Below are 19,062 nucleotides of genomic sequence, written 5' to 3' on the forward strand. Positions count from 1 at the left end.
TATTGCTATGAACCTTCCCCTTAGCACTGCTTTTACAGTGTCCCATAGGTTTTGGGTCGGTGTGTTTTCATTTTCATTTGTTTCTATGCATATTTTGATTTCTTTTTTGATTTCTTCCGTGATTTGTTGGTTATTCAGCAGTGTGTTGTTCAGCCACCATATGTTTGTATTTTTAATAGTTTTTCTCCTGTAATTGAGATCTAATCTTACTGCACTGTGGTCAGAAAAGATGCTTGGAATGATTTCAATTTTTTTGAATTTATCAAGGCTAGATTTATGGCCCAGGATGTGATCTATCCTGGAGAAGGTTCCGTGTGTGCTTGAGAAAAAGGTGAAATTCATTGTTTTGGGGTGAAATTGTCCTATAGATATCAATTAGGTCTAACTGGCCTATTGTATCGTTTAAAGTTTGTGTTTCCTTGTTAATTTTCTGTTTAGTTGATCTATCCATAGTTGTGAGTAGGGTATTAAAGTCTCCCACTATTATTGTGTCCTTGTTAATTTCCCCTTTTATGCTTGTTAGCAATTGTCTTACATATTGCGGTGCTCCTATGTTGGATGCATATATATTTATAATTGTTATATCTTCTTCCTGGATTGATCCTTTGATCATTATGTAGTGTCCTCTTTGTCTCTTTTCACAGCCTTTGTTTTAAAGTCTGGTTTATCTGATATGATTATTGCTACTCCTGCTTTTTTTGGTTTCTATTTGCATGGAAAATCTTTTTCCAGCCCTTCACTTTCAGTCTGTATGTGTCCCCTGTTTTGAGGTGGGTCTCTTGTAGACAGCATATGTAGGGGTCTTGTTTTTGTATCCATTCAGCCAGTCTTTGTCTTTTGGTTGGGGCATTCAACCCATTTACGTTTAAGGTAATTGTTGATAAGTATGATCCTGTTGCCATTTACTTTATTGTTTTGGGTTCGAGTTTATACACTGTTTTTGTGTCTCCTGTCTAGAGAGTATCCTTTAGTATTTGTTGGAGAGCTGGTTTGGTGGTGCTGAATTCTCTCAGCTTTTGCTTGTCTGTAAAGCTTTTGATTTCTCCTTCATACTTGAATGAGATCCTTGCTGGGTACAGTAATCTGGGCTGTAGGTTATTTTCTTTCATCACTTTAAGTATGTTTTTCCATACCCTCCTGGCCTGAAGAGTTTCTATTGAAAGATCAGCTGTTGTTCTTATGGGAATACCCTTCTGTGTTATTTGTTGCTTTTCCCTTGCTGCTTTTAATATTTGTTCTTTGTGTTTGATCTTTGTTAATTTGATTAATATGTGTCTTGGGGTGTTTCACCTTGGGTTTATCCTGTTTGGGACTCTCTGGTTTTCTTGGACTTGGGTGATTATTTCCTTCCCCATTTTAGGGAAGTTTTCAACTATTGTCTCCTCAAATATTATCTCATAGTCTTTCTTTTTGTCTTCCTCTTCTGGGACTCCTATGTTTCAAATGTTGGAGTGTTTAATGTTATCCTGGAGGTCTCTGAGATTGTCCTTATTTCTTTTAATTCGTTTTTCTTTTTTCTTCTCTGATTCATTTATTTTTACCATTCTATCTTCTACTTCACTAACCCTATCTTCTGCCTCCGTTATTCTACTATTTGTTGCCTCCACAGTGTTTTTGATATCATTTATTGCATTATTCATTATATATTGACTCTTTTTTATTTCTTCTAGGTCCTTGTTACATCTTTCTTGCATCTTCTCAATCCTTGTCTCCAGGCTATTTATCTGTGACTCCATTTTGGTTTCAAGATTTTGGATCATTTTACTATCATTATTTGGAGTTCTTTGTCAGGTAGATTCCCTATCTCTGCCTCTTTTATTTGGTTTGGTGGGTATTTATCCTGTTCCTTTCCCTGCTGGGTATTCCTCTGTCTCTTCATCTTGTTTATATTGCTGAGTTTGGGGTGGCCTTTCTGTATTCTGGCAGTTTGCGGAGTTTTCTTTATTGCGGGGTTTTCTCACTGCAGGTGGGATTGTACAGGTGGCTTGTCAAGGTTTCTTGGTTAGGGAAGCTTGTGTTGGTTTTCTGGTGGGTGGAGCTGGATTTCTTCACTCTGGAGTGCAATAAAGTGTCCAGTAATGAGTTATGAAATGTCAATGGTTTTGGAGTAACTTTGGGCAGCCTGTATATTGAAGCTCAGGGCTGTGTTCCTGTGTTGCTGGAGAATTTGCGTGGTATGTCTTGCTCTGGAACTTGTTGGCCCTTGGGTGGTGCTTGATTTCAGTGTAGGTATGGAGGCGTTTGATGAGCTCTTATCAATTAATGTTCCCTGGAGTCAGGAGTTCTCTGGTGTTCTCAGGATTTGGACTTAAGCCTCCCGCTTCTGGTTTTCAGTCTTATTTTTACAGTAGTCTCAAGACTTCTCCTTCTATACAGCACTATTGATAAAACATCTCCTTTCAAAGACAATGGGCTACTTTTCTGGGTGTCTGATGTCCTCTGCCAGCATTCAGAAGTTGTTTTGTGGAATTTACTCAGCGTTTAAATGTTCTTTTGATGAATTTGTGGGGGAGAAAGTGGTCTCCCCGTCCTATTCCTCCACCATCTTAGGACCGCCCCTAGAAATTATTTTAATAGGTAGAATCACTAGTGTCTTCAAGAAAATACATTACTGACAATCATATCTGAGGTGATACCTGGCAGTATGTTTTAGTGATGGTACAATTGCTAACAAAGAGAGATGAGGGCTGGCATCTGTAAGTTAAACTTGTAGAATATACATGAAATGAGGCTACAACATATGTGGTGCTGGAAGCACTGACCCTCAGACTCCATCTAGTACTAATGGGTGAGTCATTCTATTAACAAGAAACATAATACAGGAGAACTGATTGTCTTTTACTTCCTTATAAATAACTCTTGGAGATGTCTGAGCAGCAGGAAGTCTGCTTTAATTTGTATTCACTTCTATCATATTAAATTAGTACCTCATCACATCTGTATGTGCTGCACATTCCAGGTCAGAAGGATACTTACTGAATGAGATTCAGCGATCCTGTTTGTACCTTCACTGATGTTGAAGTGTGGTTGGAGCAGTCTCTGCAGATGTGTGGCTGACTTGGGACAGAGGCAGGACAAGGGCTGGGTCATTACTGAATAGATTCTGGCTTCTGCTCTAGGAGGAATCACAAACCAGACTGGTCAATTGGGACCAAATGAAGTTTCCCTTACTGTTTTTCAAGCATACAAATCGAGCAATCTGTATTGTTGATAAGATATTTTAGCCTCAAATGTTTATGATCTTGGCTGTAATTATCATGGAGACTAATAACAATCCCACTTCTTTTCCTGTGCACCTGAATGGCCTGCAGGGTGCAAGATGAGCTTCACTTTTTGACATAATGGGGTTTCTTCTTGAAAAGGGCAATGATGGCAGAGCATTAGAGTGTGCTGATTTTCCTTGGCTGCTAATGGGAAGAAAGGATGTGATCTGATTTTTCTGTACTGAAACAAGAGTTTCTTCTGCTATACCTTCCTGTTCCTTAAACTGTTTAACCCCATAGCCCATCAGGTTGATGAATTTATTAGAATTGTCTCCAAGCTGATGAAGAAAGTTGGGTATTATCAAGCTTAAACATTTTTATACTTCAAGAAAGATCAGGGATGTATGGCTCTTATTAATGACATTTAGATTTTCCTAACGTTCTCTGGTATTTTGGCACTTATGTTGCATTACATTGTAGTTAGCAGCATTAAAATGTCTAGAAAAAAATAGGCCACGTGAAATACTTAAGGAAAATAGTACAAAGTAGAAATTTAAATTGTTCAATAGTAAACCTGGTCGTGATGCCCAAGGCCAGGGGCGGCGGCCGGGAGGACCAACCCCATGCCCAAGGCGCCGTGGCTGCCTGGGTGCAGGAGGGCCTGGAGGAGCTATCCCATGTTGAAGGTCAGGAACGGTGGCAGTGAGGAGATACCCCTCGTCCAAGGTAAGGAGCAATGGCTGCGCTTTGCTGGAGCACCCATGAAGAGATACCCCATGTCCAAGGTAAGAGAAACCCAAGTAAGACGGTAGGTGTTGCAAGAGGGCATCAGAGGGCAGACACACTGAAACCATACTCACAGAAAACTAGCCAATCTAATCACACTAGGACCACAGCCTTGTCTAACTCAATGAAACTAAGCCATGCCCGTGGGGCAACCCAAAATGGGCAGGTCATGGTAGAGAGATCTGACAAAATGTGGTCCGCTGGAGAAGGGAATGGCAAACCACTTCAGTATTCTTGCCTTGAGAACCCCATGCACAGTATGAAAAGACAGTGGCCACAGGACTGGAAAAGGTCTGTTTTTATTCCAATCCCAAAGAAAGGCAGTGCCAAAGAATGCTCAAACTACTGCACAATTGCACTCATCTCACACGCTAGTAAAGTAATGCTCAAAATTCTCCAAGCCAGGCTTCAGCAATATGTGAACCGTGAACTTCCTGATGTTCAAGCTGGTTTTAAAAAAGGCAGAGGAATCAGAGATCAAATTGCTAACATACGCTGGATCATGCAAAAAGCAAGAGAGTTCCAGAAAAACATCTATTTCTGCTTTATTGACTATGCCAAAGCCTTTGACTGTGTGGATCACAATAAACTGTGGAAATTCTTCAAGAGATGGGAATACCAGACTACGTGATCTGCCTCTTGAAAATTTGTATGCAGGTCAGGAAGCAACAGTTAGAACTGGACATGGAACAGACTGGTTCCAAATAGGAAAAGGAGTACGTCAAGGCTGTATATTGTCACCCTGCTTATTTAACTTATATGCAGAGTACATCATGAGAAACGCTGGACTGGAAGAAACACAAGCTAGATTCAAGATTTCTGGGAGAAATATCAATAACCTCAGATATGCAGATGACACCACCCTTATGGCAGAAAGTGAAGAGGAACTAAAAAGCCTCTTGATGAAAGTGAAAGTGGAGAGTGAAAGTTGGCTTAAAGCTCAACATTCAGAAAATGAAGATCATGGCATCCGGTCCTATCACTTCATGGGAAATAGATGGGGAAACAGTGGAAACAGTGTCAGACTTTATTTTTCTGGGCTCCAAAATCACTGCAGATGGTGACTGCAGCCATGAAATTAAAAGATGCTTACTCCTTGGAAGGAAAGTTATGACCAACCTAGATAGCATATTAAAAAGCAGAGACATCACTTTACAACAAAGGTTCGTCTAGTCAAGGCTATGGTTTTTCCTGTGGTTATGTATGGATGTGAGAGTTGGACTGTGAAGAAAGATGAGCACCAAAGGATCGATGCTTTTGAACTGTGGTGCTGGAGAACACTCTTGAGAGTCCCTTGGACTGCAAGGAGATCCAACCAGTCCATTCTGAAGGAGATCAGCCCTGGGATTTCTTTGGAAGGAATGATGCTAAAGCTGAAACTCCAGTACTTTGGCCACCTCATGCGAAGAGTTGACTCATTGGAAAAGACTGTGATGCTAGGAGGGATTGGGGGCAGGAGGAGAAGGGGATGACAGAGGATGAGATGGCTGGATGGCATCACGGACTTGATGGACATGAGTCTGAGTGAACTCCGGGAGTTGGTGATGGACAGGGAGTCCTGGCGTGCTGCGATTCATGGGGTCGCAGAGTCAGACACGACTGAGCTACTGAACTGAACTAAAGTGAAGCCTGGCCATGAAATCAGAAAATGATTGCTTCTTGGCAGGAAGACAATGACAAACCTAGACAGTGTGTTGAAAAGCAGCAACATTACTCTGTTGGCAAAAGTCTGTATAGTCAAGGTAATGGTCTTCCCAATGGTCACATATGGTTGTGAGAGCTGGACTGTATAGAAGGCAGAACGCCAAAAAATTGATGTCTTAAAACTGTGGTGCTAAAGAAAACTCCTGAGAGTACCTTGGATGGCAAGGAGATCAAACCAGTCAGTCTTACGGGAGATCAACCCTGGGTATTCACTGGAAGGACTAATGCTGAAGCTCCAATATTTCAGTCATCTGATGTGAACAGACAACTCATTGGAAAAGTCCCTGATCCTGGGAAAGATTGAGGGCCAAAGGAGAAGAGGTCATCAGAGGATAAGATGGCTGGACGACATCACTGATGCAGTGAACATGAACTCTGGGAGATAGTGAGGGAAAGGGATGCCTTGTGTGCTGCAGTCCATGGGTTCACAAAGAGTCAGACAAGACTGTGTGACTGAACAACAACAAAGCCTGGAATTAGTGAGTCTAAGATTTCAGGAAAGCTCTGGAAGCAAGGAAAGAAAAAGAAAAGGTCAGTTCATAAAATCCTTGAAAGGCAAACTGATGGGTTGAGTAAGGAAATAACATGATCCAGCTTAAACTTTGAAAATATAATTCTGGCTGCCCCTCAAGAAGTGAAAACAAAGAGATGTCAGGAAACTATTGCCATCATCCAACAGGAGGTGATGAGGGCCTGGACCAGGACATCAGCAACAGGGTCACTGAGAAGTCCCAAGACTTTGGATGTAGTTGAATCTTCAATAAACTGTAGTCAGAGGGCTGGACCTCCCTGCCATTGGCTAGAAAGAAAGAAAGAAAATGAAGTCGCTCAGTCGTGTCCGACTCTTTGCAACCCCATGGACTGTAGCCTACCAGGGTTTCTTTCTCCAGGGGATCTTCAAGATCCAGAGATCGAACCCGGGTCTCCCACATTCGAAGCAGATGCTTTAACCTCTGAGCCACCAGGGAAGCTTGCTATTGGCTAGAAAACGTGTCCCTAAATAATTCAACTGATTTAGGATACCTTATAGCAGAGGCATGGAGAAGGCAATGGTACCCCACTCCAGTACTCTTGCCTGGGAAAATCCCATGGACGGAGTAGCCTGGTAGGCTGTAGTCCATGGGGTCGCTAAGAGTTGGACACGACTGAGCAACTTCCCTTTCACTTTTCACTTACATGCATTGGAGAAGGAAATGGCAACCCACTCTAGTGTTCTTGCCTGGAGAATCCCAGGGATGGGAGCCTGGTGGGCTGCCGCCTATGGGGTCACACAGAGTTGGACACGACTGAAGCAACTTAGCAGCAGCAGCAGAAGCAGCATAGCAGAGGCAAAATAAAGCATTGTAGAGATGAAATTCTGCCTCAGAATTGATAACATGAAAGATCATGTGTGGGAAGGGAAGTATTGGAAGTCAGAAAGACAAGAGGTTAGAGTGTCCGCACATGGTAACAGCTGTGCTTCTATCGAATTTGCTCATCTTTCTCTTCAAAGCAAAGTGTTGCTATGACAGTCTTGCTGCTCAAAAAGCAAACATTTTCAAGGAGGAATGCATTATGAATGGGAGTATTGATACTTTGAAAAAGGGAGTGAAGGCATTATGGGTGAAAATATTGATATTTTAAAAAGGGGAGGGGGGCAAAGGAATTTATCATTTTCCCAAAGCTAGTAGACTTAAATATCAGTTCACTTCCTCTCTGCCATACATCTTAGTCACACACTGAATGACTATTTAATCATGCTCTGTTAAAATTAATATCATATAATGAGTGATGATCAGTGATAAATGGGAAAAGAATGCTTACAAACACATAAATTACTCTTCCCTGTGCGCAACCATAGCAAGATAATACCTTGTGTCATCCATAACAGATTTTCTAGTTCTTGGAAAGCAATGATACATTCTCATTTTTTCCCTTGTAAAAATGAGTAACATATTGTTATGAGTATCAATTAGTTAATCCAATAGGGACAATTCAATGACACCATGAAAACTAATGATCCTGTGATTTCTAAGAAAAGATGTATTTTAAGGTCTTATTGATCAAATTGCTCTCAGCCTCCTGTCAGGTAATGTGAATATATACCGGGGGACATGCTTCTGCATTGACAAGGACTGAGGTTATGACTTTACGTTAATAGATGGGTGTAAACTCTCAGGATCCCCTAAAGTCACTTGCTTTATACAAGCCCACCTCTCAATGATAAAATGTTGATTCTTGCTGAATTTGGAAACCAGATTTTAGGAATCGCAGATAAACTGTATGAAAGGGTGACAGGCCTGCTAGCTCTTGTTCACCTTGGTATCCAAGAGACCCTGCACAAGGACAAAGTTACACTTAATACACCTTCACAAATTCAGAATGCGGAGTGCTGATCATCTTGCAAAATGCAGACAACTTAGGGACAATTGTAATCATGAGGTTAGAAACAAAGGCATTTTGAGAAGGAAAAATCCTGGTTCTTTCCATGGTAAACATGAGGTTAAATATTTTATAAAATTAGCAAGACTGGAGTGATGATTGTAATACTTCTCATGTTATTAAACATCGAGGAACATCCACAGAGATTGAAATTTTGCACAAAAACATTTAAAAAATAAATTCTCTCTGTTAAGTAAAAATAGTAACCATTTGTTAAATGGTGATGATTTTCAGAGAAGGAAATAAAATCTTTTTTGTATGGTAAGATTATAATATTTAATGAAGCAAATCCTACTGTTCTAAGAATGAGATCATCTTTACTTGGCCAGCTCTTCCCTCACAATTATGATTAAATGATCATTTCTTTCTTTAGAAAATAAATCTAAAATAAACTACAGTAATGAACTTATAAGAATTGCTTTTTGTTAATTTATCAGGTGCATAGTGCCTCTGAAATCACAGATAATTTCAGACTTTGCTGTTTGAAATTGTATTTGGGAGGACAGAACACAGTACTCTTGTCTGAAGGATCTGAGCCACGAGGGCCACAGTGACACAAAAAGCTCTATTTCCAGAACAGGCACAGAGCTTCAGATAAGGGTGTTCTGAAAACAGTATTCCTCATATATCTTCACTCTTCACTCAAGATATAAGATATATGATATATGATATTCAAGATATATGAACCTGGCAAGTCCCCAGGTTCTGTCCTTGCCCTGGTGGAAGTCAGACTGTAATGCACCTAAGGAATCTAAAAGGGTATCATTACAGAATATAGCCAAAGTTATATAAAGAATATATAAGGCCATTTCTCATGTTCCGGCTCATCTTGCTTCTTTCTCACCAATGACTCCCTCACCCCCTTCTGTCTCTTGAACGAAAACTGCTGAGACACCCTGCGTCTAAACCATCATCTGAGCATTCCACATCCCTTCCCAAGCACTCAGCAGCGGGCATGCACACACCCTTTACTTAACTACCTGCCCCATCCCCACCCTGCCCCCAAATCCATGTCCTAGGCTCCAGGCTTCCTCTGCTGTAACCCTCTGGTGCAGCCGCTTCATACACAACAAACCCAACTGAACTTGACAGTAATGTATTTCTTGCAGTTCCTTTCTATACAATTTATGTTAATAACTTTAGCTATTGCACTGAACCTAAGCATATGGCAAAACCCACTTTCTTTTCTGGGAAATAAAGTCAAAAATGGCTATCATTTTAAGTTTCTTTAGCTATTTACATAAACATATCCCTCCAAGCCTTGAAAGAAAAAAAGCTAGATACATCTGCCAGGAGTTGTAATTAGTATTGTAATTCTCAAGGGGGCATCTAGAAAGTGTGCTCAGACACACCACCATGTGTCCATGATGAATGCATTAGAGGTGGTGAGGGATGAAGAATGGGTCACAAGTGTGGAGATAGATTAGCCTCTAGATTTTCTAAGAGGAGAAATAGCAAAGTATGTCTCAGAAGCAAAGCTGGAGACCTTGATTCTTGTGGGGAGCTGGACAATGAGCTGGCAGGTTTCCGAACATCTACTGGGAAAGATAATCAGGGTCTTGACCTTGAAAGACTAGACTAGAGAATGGGATAGAGGAGTAAAGTGGTGACTGGGTTGTTAGGAAGCACTGATCAGAAGTAGGGAACAACATAGGCCCTGATGTAGAGGCCAGTGGGTCCTGGTGTAGAGTGCCAGGGCATCACTGGGACTCCTCAGGCCCTCTTAGGGCCATCATCAGTCTGGCGGACGGATGGGGCTGGCCCAGGCAAGGAAGAGGAGACCCTGTTGTCCTATCAGGGTGAACATCCTCTGCTTGCATTCCTCGGGTGAAAGAGCTGAATTTGGGGCTTTTCAGATCGGTGCTGCCCTGATGGCTCAACAGGTAAAGAATCCACCTGCAGTGCAGATGCAGGTTCAGTCCCTGGGTCAGGAAGATCCCCTGGAGAAGGAAATGACAACCCACTCCAGTATTCTTGCGTGGAGAATCCAATGAACAGAGGAACCTGGCGGACTATAGTCCATGGGGTTGCAAAGAGTTGGACAGAACTGAGCGACTAACACTTTCCCACTTTCCCAATGAATGCATTATTCAAACAACAGGTTCATTAGCCACATAATTCATTAGGCATACGATGAAAAATGGGGAAGACAGGATAACAGTGGTCAATACTATTTCCTTGACTATTCCTTTCTCAACATTCAGTTCAGTTCAGTTCAGTTTAGTCTCTAAGTTGTTTCCAACTCTGCAGCCCCATGAACTGCAGCATACCAGGCTTCCCTATCCATTACCAAGAGCTTGCTCGTCTTCCCAGAGCTTGCTCAAACTTATGGCCATTGAGTTGGTGATGCCATCCAACCATCTCATCCTCTGTCGGCCCCTTCTCCTGCCCTCAATCTTTCCCAGCAGCAGGGTCTTTTCCAATGAGTCATTACCGTGCCCCAACTTTTTGCTCCTGTGTGTGTGTTTTAACTTAGTTCTTCTATAAATAGGGCAATTTAGAGCCCAGAGTTAGTTGCTTTGATGACCCTATGCAGAAATGAACACAGAAGCAAATGGGAAAAAAAAAAAAAGGATTTTAGAATAAAATAAACATTTAAATGCTTTCTGGGATCTTTTGACCTTGATTTTTGTAATTCAACCAATAGTATGTTTATGTAAGTCACGCTGACTCCACCAGTCTGTCCCCACACTTCTTTTATCTTTCATTCCTCTGAGTCCCTTTCTTTCTCCTCTTCCCAGCAGTTCTTTAAAGCAGTGTTTGTTATTTTAAGATTAAAATTCCCAGATGCCTTTTCTGCAGGCAGAAATATTGTAGAAGGAAATGCAAGCTGTTAATATTTCCAACTACACTGGGGAAGTGTGAAAGCCTTAGAGTGGTGTTTTCTACATTCCAACAGGGAAAGTGTTACATATATTTGATAGAAACGTGATGAAAAACCACATTTCCTCAAGTTCTGTGACTTCTCAAACCAGATCACCTTGTTCTGGTGGTAGGAAGCCACATATCACATGGCTTGAGGGGGAAATGCAGGTAGAAACAAAAGACCAGAATGGCAGCGCCCTCAGGAAGTCCTCAGTTACATGCTGCTGTGTGATGTCAAGGCTCTCTCCTATCTGGAGATGAAGTACTAAACTACAGTGCCTGGACACCCAGTTTCCATTGCATGGGGGAACAGAGATTATTTAAATGATCTTTGTGTGCTATTCTAGGTAGATGTGGTTGTACAATGAGTTCTAGCTTGAGCAGGAAGAGGCCCTGGCAAATTTCTGAATCAGTTGTTGTCGTTCAGTTGCTAAGTCGTGCCTGGCTCTTTGCAACCCCATGGACTGCCGCGCACCAGGCTTCCCTGTCCTTCTCTGTCTTCCAGAGTTTTGTCAGATTCGTGTCCACTGAGACTGTGATGCCCTCCCACCCTCTCATCCTCTGCCGCTACCTTCTCCTTTTCAGGTTGGGATGAGCTGGTGTGAAACCAGCACTTTCTGAGCTCTTGGTAAATGCCCCGCACTGTGTGAATACTTTATATGTATTGTACAATCTAATTTCCTCAGAGGTCTGGAGGGGGAAGCAGCATGATTATCCCCTTTTTGAAGTAAGAAAATTGAGCCTCACAGAGATTAAGTGGTTTACCCCAGACCACACCACAGCCCATCTGGGGCCAACTCCGATTTCAAGTTCAAGTTCATCTCCCATTGTTGCCCTTCTCGGCTTTATTTAATCCCCTCACACATTGAAGGCATTATGTTTAATAACTCAGAGGTACGATGGTTGATTTCTTCCTTCACAACAATTCTGGTGGATATCGTAATATAAATAAACTATATAAAACTCTAAGGCTTATGTTTATAGTAGGAAGATAATATTTTTAAAAGGAAAAATGTAAATCTTTGATGCAGCAGAATAAACACCTCTCCTGAGTTGCTCTTTGTCAGAACATGTCTCAACATGGATTGCATGAAAGCACGTCTTACAGAGCCTTAGTGTTCGGTGTCCTTGTGGGAACCTGTTGGTACCCAGACAGTGGGGCCACTGTGATTGTCCCAAGTCAGTGCCTGAGGCCATGACCACCCATGGCTGAAGTGCCTGACACTCTAGTCAATGACTCTGAAGATGGATGTGGTAGGAAGAGGCAAGCCCTTTGTCCACATTCACGGAGGCAGAACAACTCGTTTCATTGGGGCAGCAGCTCTGATTTAAACCAGTCTCTGATATTTTTAGTCTGCAGTGGAGATTTCACACATCCTCCCAGCGCATGCTGTTGTATGTTCTGACTTGGGCTATTTGTTTACTTTGATACTGAGCTCTTGTTTCAGGTGTCACTCTTTTTTATTGCTTTAATTATTATTACACTGTGAGAGTTCTGTGGAGGTGTTTGGCAGGAATTTCTACAGGGAATAATTAGAAGACAGACTGCATCATGTTGGCAGAAAAGAGCAACTCCAAATGGCTTGAATAATAAGAATGAGCATGTGCTTAGTCGCTCAGTCCTGTCCGACTCTTTGCGACTGAGCATAATCCACGTAAAAGAAAGTTCTGAAGAAGAGTAGCTTTAGGAGTCAAAACTCACTGAATGAATAACATTGCGGTGGTGGCCGGGTCTTCCCTGCTGCCCTTTGTGGCTTCTGGCATGCTCTCCTGGTGACAGGTTGGCTGCATCAGTTCCTGCCATCACACACACTCGGCAGCAAAAGGGGCTGACCATTCTGTGACCGAGAAGCTCCCCGATTGGCTCCCCTTCATTTGTCAGAAGTGGGTCACACAGGGGGCTCGTTCCAGCCTCCCAGGAGGGTCTGACCTTTGTACGCGTCTCTAAGATGCTAGTTTCTGGCTGGGTTTGGTCAAAGGGAGGGACTGATGGAAACTGATGGGTGGTCAGGAGAGAAGCGTGTTTCTGTTCCTCCCTCTCCCTCGGACTACATCTCCAGCAACTGCCTGGCTCTGTTGCTCCAGCACCACCAGTCAGTGGAAGTGAGTCCAGGTTCTGCAGACAACCGCCCCCCCTGCCCCCCACTGCAGGCCACTGGGCTCTGGTTAAACCCCCATTTCCACTTTTACTGGCTTAGGTATGGTTGTGGCTTTGTTGCCTCCCCTCCTCACTTTCTAGTTTTTCAACTCTTCCATCATAGGTGGAAAAAATTGCCTGCAATGATTTCCTTTAAAAAAAATACTTGCTGTGTTTATATTATCCTGGTTAAATCCTGAGTGAGACATGTGTCCACTGCTAAAGCAATTACTAGCAAGGTGTATGGGGGCCCCAGAATTAAAGAACCTACCATATTTTACAATTTTTCTTGGTTGTGGATAACCACTGGAGAAGGAAATGGCAACCCACTCCAGTATTCTTTCCTAAAGAATCTCATGGAGAGAGGAGCCTGGTGGGCTACAGTCCATAGTGTCAGAAAGAGTTAGACCTGACTGAGTGATTGAGCACACACAACCACCAATAATGATGCTTCTCTTTGCAAAGATGAGGGTAGGCGATTTGTACATTATAGACTTTTGAGGTACTCTTCCATCTTCTTTCTAAGATTCTGTGTATGTATATCTATGTATATCATAGATGGGGAAATAAAACAACCTATGTTTGCCCAGCAGTAAATTGATGTAAAATGTACAGACAATTATGGCAAAGTAAGAAGTGATTTAAAAAAGGAATTCAGAAGATTGCATTTGGTGTCTATATAAATTACCTTGAACTGCCATAACCAAATACCATAGACTGGATGAATGGCTAAAACAACAGGAATTTATTCATAGTTCCGGAGGCTGGAGTCCCAGGTCAGGGTGCTGGCAAGGCTGGTTTCTGGTGAGGGCTCATCCTGGCTTGCAGGTGGTTTTGCATATATTTTTCACAGTGCGTGTGGGCTCTTCTTACAAAGAAACCAATCCTGTTTGGTTCAGGGGCCCACCCTTGTCTCACTTACCCTAACTCTTACCCTGACAGTATACGTACATTGGGGGCTAAGGCAAAAACATGAATTGTGGCAGTGGGGGCACGCTCAGTACAGCAGTCCTGGATTGGTCTGTGAGGGTGTGGCGATTTTCTTTGATCACCCTGCATGTCAGTTTTCTGTCCTAAGATAAGTATGTTGATACATATAGAGGGAATGATGTAAGGGAAAAGTTGGGAGCCATTAGGTTTTACTGATTGTACTGAATAGATCTCATGTACTATGTTCTAGGAAAAATACGTCTTCCTTTTTTTCTTTCCTTTGACATGGTTCTGTGTTGATGGATTTGCTAACAAGGTAGATGCTCTTCTCATCTTACTCCCTGCCTTGATTATATCTGTTGCTCCTGTGGGTCTGACATACATCATCCAACATTTCTCTCTGTTTCCTTATCTTTCTGGAGGCACTTGGCAGTTTTGGCTGCCCTCTCATGCCTTCCTAAGCTTCTAGGATTCTTGGTGGGGCCATCATGTCCATAACCATCTGGGATAGATAAGCATCTACTTCTGTCATTGCCTCTACACTCTGATCATGTGGGAAGTTTCCAATATTTCAGTGATGCTGGAACTCACAATCTTCTGTTTGGTTTCTCACATTTAACTGAAGACCCATTCTTACCTCCACTCCTATTAATTGGGGACAGCAAAGGGCAGGGTGTGTATGGTTGTGGAGGATTTCCATCTAGCCTGATGCACCAGACAGTTGGGGGAGGGCAGGAAAATACTGTGTTACCAATTTGTTAATTCTTGAAATCTCAGAGTTTGTTGCTTTTGTTTTCAAGCTTCAGAGTAACTGTTCCATTTAGGGGCAAAATCAAGCTCATCAGTTCAGTTCAGTCATTAGTCATATCCAATTCTTTTCGACCTCATGAATTGCAGTGCACCAGGCCTCCGTGTCCATCATCAACTCCCAGAGTTCACTCAAACTCATGTCCATGGAGTCGGTGATGCCATCCAGCCATCTCATCCTCTGTCGTCCCCTTCTCCTCCTGCCCCCAATCCCTCCCAGCATCAGAGTCTTTTCCAATAAGTCAACTCTTCTCATGAGGTGGCCAAAGTATTGGAGTTTCAGCTTTAACATCATTCCTTCCAAAGAAATCCCAGGGCTGATCTCCTTCAGAATGGACTGGTTGGATCTCCTTGCAGTCCAAGGGACTCTCAAGAGTCTTCTCCAATACCACAGTTCAAAAGCATCAATTCTTCAGTGCTTAGCTTTCTTCACAGTCCAAATCTCACATCCATATACAACTACTGGAAAAACCATAGCCTTGACTAGATGGACCTTTGTTGGCAAAGTAATGTCTCTGCTTTTGAATATGCTATCTAGGTTGGTCATAACTTTCCTTCCAAGGAATAAGCGTCTTTTAATTTCATGGCTGCAGTCACCATCTACAGTGATTTTGGAGCCCCCCAAAAATAAAGTCTGCCACTGTTTCCCCATCTATTTCCCATGAAGTGATGGGACCAGATGTCATGATCTTAGTTTTCTGAATGTTGAACTTTAAGCCAACTTTTTCACTCTCCCCTTTCACTTTCATCAAGAGGCTTTTGAGTTCCTCTTCACTTTCTGCCATAAGAGTGGTGTCATCTGCATATCTGAGGTCACTGATATTTCTCCCGGCAATCTTGACTCATAATGACCCCCAAATGTAGGAGAATCACAGGAATAAAAAGCACAAGGGTGTCATCTCACTGTCATTATTTTAATTTCATTTTGGGCAAAAGTTCCACTTGTTGCACATTTCAAAGCACGAAGCTCTTCTGATCTACACACGTCTGGATCAGTTTGAATTCTGTGAGTAAAGTGCAGCCTAAGGCACTGAGTGGCTGCTCGTTATGGTGCATCTTTGGGACATTTTTGTCCCCCTAATGACCACTCACAATAAAATCTGAGACAGTGTTAAAATCTGAGATTAAAAATCAAGATGCAACCCTAAAGTAGATTTATTGAATCCAGGACTGAGTCCAGGCACATGCATTTTAACATCTACCCCCAAGGGATTCTTATGCTGATCAGTTGTGAGAAACAGTGACACAACATTTCATTGTTGCTGTTTTTGTTCAGTCGCTTAGTTGTGTCTGACTCTTTGTGACCCATGGACTGCAGCACGCCAGGCTTCCCTGTCCTTCACTATCTCCCAGAGTTCACTCAGACTCACATCCATTGAGTCGGTGATGCCATCCAGACATCTCATCCTTTGCCATTTCCTTCTCCTCCTGCCCTCAACCTTTCCCTGAATCAGTGGCTCTTAACATCAAGTGGCCAAGTATTAGAGCTTCAGCTTCAGCATCAATCCTTTCAATGACTATTCAGGGTTGATTTCATTTAGGAGTGACTGATTTGATCTTCTTGCTGTCCTGATTTCATTAGGTTGAACTATTTCATTTTTAAGGACAATTCAAATGGGAACATGGCTAATCGAAGACTTTTTTTTTAGTGAGAAGATATCTATATGTACTTATTTGACCAGGAAGCCTTAAAAATTATGTCCAACATATTTCTAAATATAACTAAATGATATTAATACCGTTGGAAAATTTTAAATTGGAAAATCTCCTTAATTAAATGGCAACCAACTCCGGTGTTCTTGCCTGGAGAATCTCAGGGACGCGGGAGCCTGGTGGGCTGCCGTCTATGGGATCGCACAGAGTCGGACATGACTGAAGCGACTTAACAGCAGCATTCAGGTATGACCTAAATCAAATCCCTTATGATTATACAGTGGAAGTGAGAAATAAATTTAAGGGCCTAGATCTGATAGATAGAGTGCCTGATGAACTATGGAATGAGGTTCGTGACATTGTACAGGAGACAGGGATCAAGATCATATCCATGGAAAAGAAATGCAAAAAGGCAAAATGGCTGTCTGGGGAGGCCTTACAAATAGCTGTGAAAAGAAGAGAAGTGAAAAGCAAAGGAGAAAAGGAAAGATATAAACATCTGAATGCAGAGTTCCAAAGAATAGCAAGAAGAGATAAGAAAGCCTTTTTCAGCGATCAATGCAAAGAAATTGAGGAAAACAACAGAATGGGAACGAGTAGAGATCTCTTCAAGAAAATCAGAGATACCAAAGGAACATTTCATGCAAAGATGGGCTCGATAAAGGACAGAAATGGTATGGGCCTAACAGAAGGAGAACATATTAAGAAGAGATGGCAAGAATACACAGAAGAACTGTACAAAAAAGATCTTCATGACCCAGATAATCACGAGGTGTGATCACTCACCTAGAGCCAGACATCCTGGAATGTGAAGTCCAGTGGGCCTTAGAAAGCATCACTACCAACAAAGCTAGTGGAGGTGATGGAATTCCAGTTGAGCTATGCCAAATCCTGAAAGACGATGCTGTGAAAGTGCTGCACTCACTATGCCAGCAAATTTGGAAAACTCAACAGTGGCCACAGGACTGGAAAAGGTCAATTTTCACTCCAATCCCAAAGAAAGGCAATGCCAAAGAATGCTCCAACTACCGCACAATTGCACTCATCTCACATGCTAGTAAAGTAATGCTCAAAATTCTCCAAGTCAGGCTTCAGCAATATGTGAACAGTGAACTTCCTGATGTTCAAGCTGGTTTTAGAAAAGGCAGAGGAACCAGAGATCAAAATGCCAACATCTGCTGGATCATGGAAAAAGCAAGAGAGTTCCAGAAAAACATCTATTTCTGCTTTATTGACTATGCCAAAGCCTTTGACTGTGTGGATCACAATAAACTGTGGAAATTCTTCAAGAGATGGGAATACCAGACCACCTGACCTGCCTCTTGAGAAATTTGTATGCAGGTCAGGAAGCAACAGTTAGAACTGGACATGTAACAACAGACTGGTTCCAAATAGGAAAAGGAGTACGTCAAGGTTGTATATTGTCACCCTGCTTATTTAACTTATATGCAGAGTACATCATGAGAAATGCTGGACTGGAAGAAGCACAAGCTGGAATCAAGATTGCCGGAGAAATATCAATAACCTCAGATATGCAGATGACACCACCCTTGTGGCAGAAAGTGAAGAGGAACTCAAAAGCCTCTTGATGAAAGTGAAAGTGGAGAGTGAAAAAGTTGGCTTAAAGTTCAACATTCAGAAAACGAAGATCATGGCACCCGGTCCCATCACTTCATGGGAAACAGATGGGGAAACAGTGGAAACAGTGTCAGACTTTATTTTTCTGGGCTCCAAAATCACTGCAGCCATGAAATTAAAAGACACTTACTCCTTGGAAGGAAAGTTATGACCAACCTAGATAGCATATTCAAAAGCAGAGATATTACTTTGCCAACCAAGGTTCGTCTAGTCAAGGCTATGGTTTTTCCTGTGGTCATGTATGGATGTGAGAGTTGGACTGTGAAGAAGGCTGAGCGCCGAAGAATTGATGCTTTTGAACTGTGGTGTTGGAAAAGACTCTTGAGAGTCCCTTGGACTGCAAGGAGATCCAACCAGTCCATTCTGGAGGAGATCAGCCCTGGGATTTCTTTGGAAGGAATGACGCTAAAGCTGAAACTCCAGTACTTTGGCCACCTCATGAGAAGAGTTGACTCATTGGAAAAGACTCTGATGCTGGGAGGGATTGGGGGCAGGAGGAGAAGGGGAAGACAGAGGATGAGATGGCTGGATGGCATCACTGACTTGATGGACGTGAGTCTGAGTGAAGTCTGGGAGTTGCTGATGGACAGGGAGGCCTAGCATGCTGCAATTCATGGGTCGCAAAGAGTCAGACACGACTGAGCGACTAATCTGATCTGATTACTTCAGTGGTGTTTAATGAAATGGATCTTTTGTTTGTGATAGTAAGTCTTAAGTAAAGTTGAATTGTTTTTTGGAAATAACTGTCACTTATCTATGCCTTATAGAAGATTATTTTACACACACACACAAATCATCTCATATGCTCTTCCATTTCATGTCTAGAAGAAAAACAGTGTGAGGAACTGAACCCTTATTTTCTGATTTAATTTCATGCCTTCATTACTGGGAATTGGAACACACTGTCAGTTTCCTGGG

This window comes from Bos indicus x Bos taurus, chromosome 8, assembly GCF_003369695.1.
Source record: "Bos indicus x Bos taurus breed Angus x Brahman F1 hybrid chromosome 8, Bos_hybrid_MaternalHap_v2.0, whole genome shotgun sequence".
Taxonomy (NCBI): Eukaryota; Metazoa; Chordata; class Mammalia; order Artiodactyla; family Bovidae; genus Bos; species Bos indicus x Bos taurus.